The 9,898-nt window shown below is 34.0% G+C and overlaps 1 long non-coding RNA gene across 1 annotated transcript; it reads right to left on the bottom strand.

Annotated features, from left to right (window-relative positions):
* Positions 1-1,876: 1,876 nt before the first annotated feature.
* On the bottom strand, positions 1,877-4,752 carry LOC127544005 (uncharacterized). Its single transcript, XR_007949357.1, has 2 exons — positions 4,612-4,752; positions 1,877-2,614 (listed from the first exon to the last, which is right to left on the bottom strand). It is a non-coding gene; the product is annotated as an uncharacterized LOC127544005 (long non-coding RNA).
* Positions 4,753-9,898: the final 5,146 nt, after the last annotated feature.

Below are 9,898 nucleotides of genomic sequence, written 5' to 3'. Positions count from 1 at the left end.
TTAGACTGCGTTCCTTGAGAGCAGAAACTATTAATTTGTTTTTCTTTGCGTCTCCACTACTTAGCATAGTAACTAAAACTAAATGATTCAGATATCTTTAAAAAGGGATTGATACTGAAGACATCTAGAGAACAGAAGCATACCAAAAGCCAATCCCCTAGTGGACAAGTGGTCAAATAATGTAAACAAATAGTTCTCAAAAGAATTATAAACTGAATCATTAATCATAGAACAAATGAAAATCTTAATGAGCCTGTTTCTCTCTCATACCTAGCTAAAAGACAAAGATGACAAAAAAATTGGAATGGTCAGTTTTGTAAGGGTTGTAAAAATTAAAATATAGGAGTATATTGCCAGTGAAGCTGTGAATTAGAATATCTATTCTGGAAAGCAATTTGCAATTATGCAATTGAAGTAGCTGAAATGTCCAAATCCTTAGACTCAGAGATTCTACTGCTAGGCATATATTGCAAGGAACTTACTAACAAAAAGAAAATGTCTATAAACAGAAAAAAAAATATTTATAACAGCTTTTTTTTTTTTTGCTAGAGCTAAGTCAAGAATAGTAAACCAAAGTAGATGCCCATGGATTTAGAAATAGATAAACAAATTATGGGTACATTAATGTAATACTATTATTATGCAAAAAATGATGAGAATGATACAGAGAAGAATAGAGAGATGTATATTAATTGGTGCAAAATTAAGTAAGTAGGACCAGGACAACAAATATATATAATGATGACAATATCAATAGAAAAGACTGTTGAAAATTAATATTGCAAAATTATAAAGTGCAAGCTTTATGAGAAGACCTCTCAATGCCTTGAAAAGATGAGAGGATGTATAGGAGTTGACCATTACATATAAATTCATACTTTAATTGGTTTTGCTGAAGGTTTTCACTTAATTCTTTTTTCCTTTTTTCAATAATTCTTTGTATATAGAGAGGGCTCTCTAAGAAAAGGTGAAAGAAGCATTTAGAGTGAAATCTAGGTGTTGTAAAATTAACTTGTAAATAAAAAAATCTATTCTTCTTAAAAAGAAAGATTTTGAAAAACTGAAGATACTTTAAGACTAGAGAAATAGCTCAGCTTTCAAAAAGCAGAAATAATGGAGTCTGAAGACCATAGGCCAATGAGCTTACCCTCAATTCCTAGAAAAATATATCACTTCATTTTCTTGCTGTACATTGACTGTCTTATTAAAGAGATAGTCAATGTACTGCAAGAAAATGAAGTGATGACTACAGAAAACTAGTCTATTTTCTTCAAGAACGGATCATGATCATACCAGAAACCATATCTTTTTTTGACAGAGATTTTAGATTGAATATTCAGAATATAGAGTACTGAGCCAGGAGTGAGGAAACTTTATCTTCCTGAATTCAAATCTAGCCTCAGACACTTACTAACTGTGACTCTGGGCAAGTCAAGTAATACTGTTTACCTTAGTTTCTTCATCTGTACCACTCCAGTATCTTTGCCAAGAAAACTCCAAATGGAGTAACAAAGAATTGGACATGCCTAAAAATGACTGAACAAGTTTCCTAGATTTCCACATAACATTTAAGAAAGTCTTTAATACTATTTTTTGTATAGTATATGTGAGATGATAGTATAATCGGGTAGAATCAGAAGTGGTTGAATAGGTGGGCTATAAAAATTGTCATTAAGGATGCAGCATCAACTTGAGACTTCTCTAGTGGAAAGCTTCAGGGATGTTTTTGGGTCCTATATTGTTTAATATTTTATTAGTGACCTTGGACAATAGCAAGTTGGCATACTCATCAAATTTTCAGGTGACAAAGCTGAGAGAAATAGCTAACATTTTAAATGGCAGAATCAGGATCCAAAAATATCTTAATAGGCTAGAATATTGGACTGAATCCAGTAAGATGAAATTTAATAGAGGTAAATAGAAAGTCTCCCACTTGGGCCTAAACAAAACAAAACAAAACAAAACTTTACAAGCAAAATATTCAGGATGCTGGCACAAGAACTGGATTTTTAGCAAACTTCAAACACCATAGAAGTTAGTAGTGTGATATGAAAGCCAAGGAAGCTAAGACAATCTTAGCCTTCATTAAAAAAACAAACAAACAAACCAAAAAAAAAAAAACACTGCTTAGAACTAGTAAGGAAGTAATAAAGCAGACGGGTAGTGCAATAATGCCAAAATGTAGTGATCTTTTTTTTCTTTAAAATGATATAAGAAATATAAATGATGGTTCTCTCTAGGGGAGAGAGCAGGTTTCTCGGGGAGGTTTTCTGGAGGCAGCCTTAGTATCAGTTCAGATCAATAATTACCCCAAATGCAGCCAGCTGGTAAAAATACAAATGTTTATTTCTCCTTCCAAGTCTTGTCTCTTTCCTTGGGCCTAGATAGCTAGATTCTTAGAGGCCTGTCTCTCTGCTTAGTTCCAAAAGCTCCCTCCAAATGTCTCCAAATCCAAAGGTTTGTCCTTCAGCCTCTGCCTCTGCTTTCTTCAGCCTCTACCAGCACAAAGATGAATCTATCTCTCTTGCCTTCCGAAGTAATTCTCTCCTGGCTCTAACTCTACTTCGACTCATGGCTTCTTCTGACTTGACGCTCTCCTTTCCATGTAATTTGGCTGAAATGAATAAATAATAATAAATAAAATGAATGAAGTAGAATAATGTATAAGACTAGAAATGCAGTTTGAAAAAAAGAGTGTGAAAGTCTTTAAAAGCAAAATAGTAGTTTGCATTTGATGCTTAGAAGTCATAGGAACTTATTAGTGTTTACTGAATTGGGGAAGAGCATGCTCAAACCTACATTTTAGGAATATTCTTGTGGCAGTTGTGTGGAGAATTAGAGAAGAGAGAAGCTTTAGGCAAGAAGAATGGTTAGGAAGCTATTGAGATAGTCCACATCAGAAGCTATAGGAGCTTGAAGTAGTGCTGTGACTATGTAAGTAGACAGATGAAAGACATCTTGTGGAAGAAAATTCTGTTGATTGGTTGGCTGGTTGCTGTCCTTGATTCTCAAAGAGAAACAAAATAACATTACTATGTTAGAGTCAAGTTACAGTGTGTCCGACTGTGGCTAATCAGATTAATACAAGATTGGAGGGGTCTGCCACAAGTCAGACACAACTAGTTTATTTGGGGGGCTTCTCTAGCTTTGGGCATCACATGTTTCTTCTGAGCTAATTCAGTTCTGCTTTGCTCATAGAGTATGGCACCTTCTCTGATAAGGGCGTGCCATTGCCAGTGTCTCCCATCTCATACAATTGATTCTAAAGTTCTTGAGAGAGACCTTAAGAATGGCCTTCTATCAATTTTACTGACCACTTTGTGAGTGCTTTCTCTGTGTGAGTTCTTTATATAAAACAGTCTTTTTGGCAAGAGTACATTTGACATTCAAACCACATGACCAGCTCAGCAGAGCTGTGCTGTCTGCTGTAGAGTTGGAATCTTTGGCAGTTTAGTTCAAGAAAGGACCTCAGTATCTGTTGTCTTATCCTGATAGGTGATCTTTAGAGTCTTCCTAAGACAATGTAAATGAAAGCAGTTCAGTTTCTTGTCATGGTGCTGGTATGCTGTCCAGGTTTCACAGATATACAATAAGTTCAGCATAATGACTTTGTAGACCTTCAGTTTGGTAGTAATTCTGATACCTCTCTTCTTCCACACTTTACTTCAGAACCTCCAAAACACTGAGCTAGTTCTGGCAATGTATGTGGCAACCTCATTATCAGTGTTGACATCCCTAGAAAGTATACTGTCAAGGTAAGTGAACTTATCCACAGCATTCATAACTTCTTCATTTTCTGTTACTAATAGAACCAACTGGCTATGTAAAATGAGGTCAAGTGTACTTAGGTATAATTGAGATTTCAAACCTGATTATAAGGATGGTGATACCCTAGACAAAAATATGAAAGTTAACCTGGAAAAAAGCATGGACTTATAGGAGAGATAATGAATTCTATTATATACATGTTGAATTTGAGACACCCTAAAGGAATCCAGTTCAAAATGTCCACTAGGCAGACACCCTGAAATTGGAAAAGATTGAAGGCAAAAGAAAAGGAGCAATGACATAGGACAAGATAAATGGATGGTGTCATGGAAACAATGAACATGAACTTGGATGGCCTTCAAGAGATAGTGGAGGAAGAAATTAAAACCATTTATAGTCATATGAAACAAATGCTCTAAGTCACTATTGATTAGAGAAAAACAAATTAAAACATATTTGTGTTACCACCTCATACCTCTCAGACTGGCTAATATGATAGAAAAGGAAAGTGACAAATGTTGAAAGGGTTTTGGAGATCCATTGTTGGTGGAGTTGTAAAATAATCCAATCATTCTAGAGAGCAATTTGGAACTATCTTTAAAGGGCTATAAGATTTTGCATACCCTTTCATCCATCAGTTTCCCTACTGGATCTGTATTCCAAAGAGATCATAAAAGAGGGAAGAGAACACATATGTGCAAAAATGTTTGTTGCACTTCTTTTTATAGTGACAAGGAATTGAAAATTGAGTGGATATCCATCAATTGGGGAATGGCTGAATAAGTTATGGTATATCAATGTAATGGAATATTATTGTTCTATAAGAAATGATGAAAGACTTACATAAACTGATGCTGAGTAAAGAAGCAGAATCAAGAGAACATTGTATCCAGTCACAAGATTATGTGATGATTAACTGCAATGAACTTGGCTCTTCTCAGCAATGTGGTGATTCAAGGCAATTCCAATAGACTTGGGATGGAAAATGCCATCTGTATCCAAAGAGAGAATTATGAAAACTGAATATAGATTAAAACATAGTATTTTTACCTTTTTTGTTTGTTTACTTTTTCTTTCTTATGTTTTTTTTTATCTTTTGATCTGATTTTTCTGACAAATATGGAAATGCATTCAAAAGAATTATACATGTATAACCTATACTAGATTGCTTGCTGTCATAAGAAGGAGAAAAATAAGGAGGAGGAAGAAAAAAACTTGAAACAAAAAATTTTACAAAAATGAATTTTGAAAATTATCTTTATATTTGTTTGGAAAAAATAAAATACTATTTTTTAAAATTTTTATTTAATAATTACTTTATATTGACAGAAAAAATAAAATACTATTGAGAAAAAAATAAAACTAAGCAATAAAAAGGGCTAGTGGAGGTTATAAGGGCATGGTATACTATGGTCTATGGGATCACCAAGAGTTGGACACAACTGAACAACAAATACAGAAGAGGAGTTCAGGGTTGGGACCAGAGTTGGATACATAGATTAGGGAGTCCTCAATATAATTATGACATTTAAATCCAAGAAAACTAATGAGATCATCAAAGTTGAACAGAGTAAGAAAGAAAAGGTCATAGGACAGGACATTGAGGTACCTACAGTTAATTTGCTTCAGAGGGAAGATAAAATGAAGTTTCAAAGATATAAATAGAGGCATGATGTAAGATAAAACTCACAACTAGAACAATTAAAAAAGTGGAATAGACTACATCAGGGGATGGTAGTTGGTTCCTCTTCATTTAAGATCTTTGAGCAAAAGTTGGATAACTTGATAGGTATGTTGAAGAAAGCTTTTGTTTTTAAATATGATCTGCATGAAAAAGTGTCTTGATGTCTCTTCTAATATCTAATATTCTTTGAAATGTGAATAAAAACATGCATTTAAAAGAGTGATATTCTATGGGAACAATATTGGCTATACAAACGTGCAGAAAGAGTAGAATGCTAAGAGATGAATGCTAAGGAAAATAAAAAAATAGTTGTTTTCTTTTTTTAAAAATCCAATGTTATGTTGGAGTAAGAAGAAGATTCCAAAAAATGGAAGGATAAGTCCATTTCTCAGAGTAAATAGGACAATGGCAATAGGGATAATAATAATAATAATAATAATAACAATAATAACAATAATAATAATAATAGCCAGATATTTGTATAGTGACTATTATATGTCAAATACTATTCCAAGAACTTTACAAATATTATTTCCTTTTATTCTCAAAACAACCCCGGGAGGCAGATGCTATTTTAACTCCCAATTTTAGAGTTAAAGAAAGGGTGCTTAAGTGATTTGCCCAAAGTCACATAGGTAGGAAGTATCTGAAGCTGAATTTGAATTCAGGTCTTTCTTTTTCCAAGGCCAGTGTTCTATCTATTGCCCTATTTAGGAGAGCACTAAACTATCTAACTCTTATTTTGTTATTTTCTCTAGTAAGGTGTATGATCTTTCCATTCAACTTAATACACATTTACTAATCAGAGAGGGCAGCTAGATGGTGCAGTGGATAGAATGCTGGGCCTGGAATCAGGAGGAGCTACAACTAGTACTACCTCAAAAACCTAGATTCACTTCTAGGCCAGAATGAACCATCAAAGTACACAGAATTAATACTTTCACAGCAAACACTAAATAAGTTTAGTATTGAATAGAAGGGTAACAAAGTAGGTATCAGAAGATCATTGTTAAAATGTATAAATAGCTCTATGAAGCAGCCTTTTAATCATATCCCAGGAATGCAGGAGAATTTGTTTGATTAGCTAGTTGACATCTTGAAAAGGGGAGGATAGTTGACTTTCTATGCCAAAGGGATGGAGGAAGAAATTAAAAACAGTGGAATTAGAAGTCCAAGTTCACATATTTTGTTGAAGAGTAGCTCTCATTTTAAAATCTGAGAGACTCCTAAATCATATTAGTCATTTCATTCCTCAGACTTGCAGGAATTAGATTTCATTTTCTGCAAACAATACAAAATTTCTAATGGTTAGGAACATAGGCGTGGATTTTCTTTTCTTTTTAAAAAAAATTCTATTTATTTTAATTTTTAAAAATTTTGAGCTCCCTTCTATATACTTTCTTAAAATGAAAATTTATTGTTACATATTTTAAATTCTCCCTGATATTCTACTGGGCACATCCCTTCTGTCTTTTTCCTTTTCTGTCTTTTTTCTCTAGTTTGTTTTTTCTTATTTTATATTTAGTTATAAATAAATATTTTCAAAATTTTTGAGCTCCAAATTTTTTTTCTTAAGTTCCTTCTCCAGATATTGAGAACACAAACAGTATGATATCTATTGTACAAGTAAGCTTAGAGTATAGGCTTTATGTTTAAAATAATAATGAGCATAACCAAAGTTATTTCAAAACAGATACAGGTACTGGTCAAAGAGGAGGGTAATTTTATCCACTAAAAGTCCTTTTTTGTCTTCCATAGTCCATGCTGCTTTCTCAATGATGAATTTTGTGCCATTAAATAAATCTTATTCAGAAGTAGAGGGTTTGTGAATTGTTTTCCAAATACCTCTCTTTCTCTATATTTATCTAGAAATCTAGACAGCTCCACACTTTCAGAAAGCTCACATGACACAATATCTGCAATCTTTCTTCTTGAATATTTACCACAGTACCTTGTTCAATACTCTTTCTCATATGTCTTCAAACTACAGCAGTTTATTAATGCATATAATAACATGCCTTCCAAAGCATATTCCATATATTCTTTATGATTTCTTCTTCCTCTCTCATCTGTTCACAAAGAGATGGCAAGAAAAAATGGGGAAAAGAAAGTTCTTGTACCTCTCTGTCACATAATAAATAATGGTAATGATCAAGGAAGATATCTGATCTACCTAAAGATCTTATAAGATTGGGAAATATTTGGGACATTTGGTCTGTGCTTTCCTTTGAAAGCTAAGGATATTTATTTCCTAATGTTTTTGTAGAGTTTCATCATGGGATGGCCTCAAGATCTTGTGAGACTTTTGGGGGAGGATTCTGCCTTTTGTGCTAGTCTATAAAAGAGATATTACATGTACCACACCAGTCTTTTCTCCTTTTCTTCTTTTTCACAGAAAGACCTTTTAGTTGTTCATAGCAGCCTTGGAACAGACTAGTATAGGGAGCTAATTGTGGACTTCAGTCCACTCAAGTGGACTATAAGGATGTTGGGTTTCCAACCCCAATATTTGAGGGCCAAAGTCATAGCTTCTTAAACATATGGAAACCATGGAGAATGAAACTACTTGGCCAAGTGGGAGAATTTTCTGAGGGTTAACACCTTAGCAGTTTCCCCTTTGAGTGTCCTGAATCTGTCCCTATAATCACAGAAGGGGGATTTCCTAAACAACATGATCCCAGAATCTTATTTTTTAGCCAAAGAAGAGAGAATTACTGGGGCTGTTCCAGTCTTAAAGTTTACCTTCTTACTAACAAAAAAGTTTTAGAATTCAGGAAAGGGGAAATTTCCTTCAAGGCATACCTCATAGCCAGACAAGAGGATTATGCATTCTGTTTCTGATTCTTGGGAGAAACTGCAACAAATATCTAAAGACTTCACATGGAGGAATGAGGTAACTCAACTTTGTACTCCAGAACAAAGTTCTGTACTCCAGCACAAACTCATTACCATGAGTTATTTGGATGGTGAGAGTATCTGTGTGACAGCTCTAAAATAGCCTTGAAAATCCCTTTTCAAATCCTATTTCTCTAAAAGAAGTGTTTTTCTTCCAGGGGAGTCCAGAAGATTTCTGGAGGAGAAATTAAAAAACAAACTATAATGTCAGTGTGTTGCCTATCTTTTTGTTGTTCAAATCATATACAGCTTTATGTGATCTCACTGGAAGTTTTCTTGGCAAAGATACTGAAATGCTGTTCCATTTCCTTCTCCAGTTCATTTAACACATGAGAAAACTGAGGCAAACAAGGTTAAGTGACTTGTCCAGGATCACATAGCTAATAAGTGTCTGAGACCAGATTTGAACTCAAGAAGATGAGTCTTCCTGATTCCAATCCCAAAACTTTATGCACTGTGCCATCTAGCCACCCATTACCTACCTAGCAACCCTCATTTCATTTCCTTTCTGAGGGAAATTCAAACCACAGGGTGGTACTACAGGATCAAATGACTGCAGAATACTGGGGGAAATTGTAATTCACCAAATAGGGAGGCAAATAATAATTACTGTTCATGGATTATGAACACTTGATATTGTTAATGGATTACTATGAGTTCTTTTATGTGTTTTGCATATTTTGTGGATTGCAGTAAAATCTGTCTAATTCCTAATGTTTATATTATTATCTTGAATACTTGCATGGGATTGGGAGGCACTTTTTACTCACATCTGTGAATTCTCATAGGTTGTATTCAGAGATTGTTCCAGAATAAAGGAGACAAAATGAACTAAAAAAAAATTGTGGTTTTGGGAGGGAATTGTCTGAAGATTGGATTCTGTTCATATATGCCCAGAATTTGGGATACTGGACCACCAGTTACAATTATTTTTAGGTTCTGTTTTTTTTTTTTTTTTTTTTTTTTTAATCTCAGCTGTTCTGATATCATCCTTAAGCAGGAAGTACTTTTAATTTCACCATTAACATTCTTTGAGGTCAGGGACTATATCCATGGTTCTTCCTTAAGAGACACTTAGTATGATATCTTGCAAACCACAGTTGTTCAATAAATATCTTTTCAGTGTATAGATTAACAAATTTCGTAGAAATCTTATGAAGAGTAAAAGCTTGAGGAGAGGGTTATAGAATGGAGAAACAAATTGAAAAGGAGAAATGTTAGCAGTATAGTAACCAAGAATGCAATAAAATCTTCAATACACATGATTAGATGAGAAATTCCCACTATGATCCCCAGGGGATTTCAAGTCTCCTAATGATCTTGAGGAAGGAGTAAACAGCACATTAATGGGAATACTAAATTAAAAGGTATCACAGACACCTATAAGGATGGATAAATTGTACTAATGGATTTTCTGGCTGAGGAAGATGGACATGAAAAGGAAATACTACTAAGACTGGAAAAAGTTTTAACTCCTCCAGGGAGAGGCCATAGAAACAAGGTAATTAAAGAGAGGGAAACCCAAAAAGTAACACTTCTCTAAGAGACCAG

Source organism: Antechinus flavipes, chromosome 1 (genome assembly GCF_016432865.1).
Source record: "Antechinus flavipes isolate AdamAnt ecotype Samford, QLD, Australia chromosome 1, AdamAnt_v2, whole genome shotgun sequence".
Taxonomy (NCBI): Eukaryota; Metazoa; Chordata; class Mammalia; order Dasyuromorphia; family Dasyuridae; genus Antechinus; species Antechinus flavipes.
This window is presented reverse-complemented; position numbering and strand designations above follow the sequence as displayed.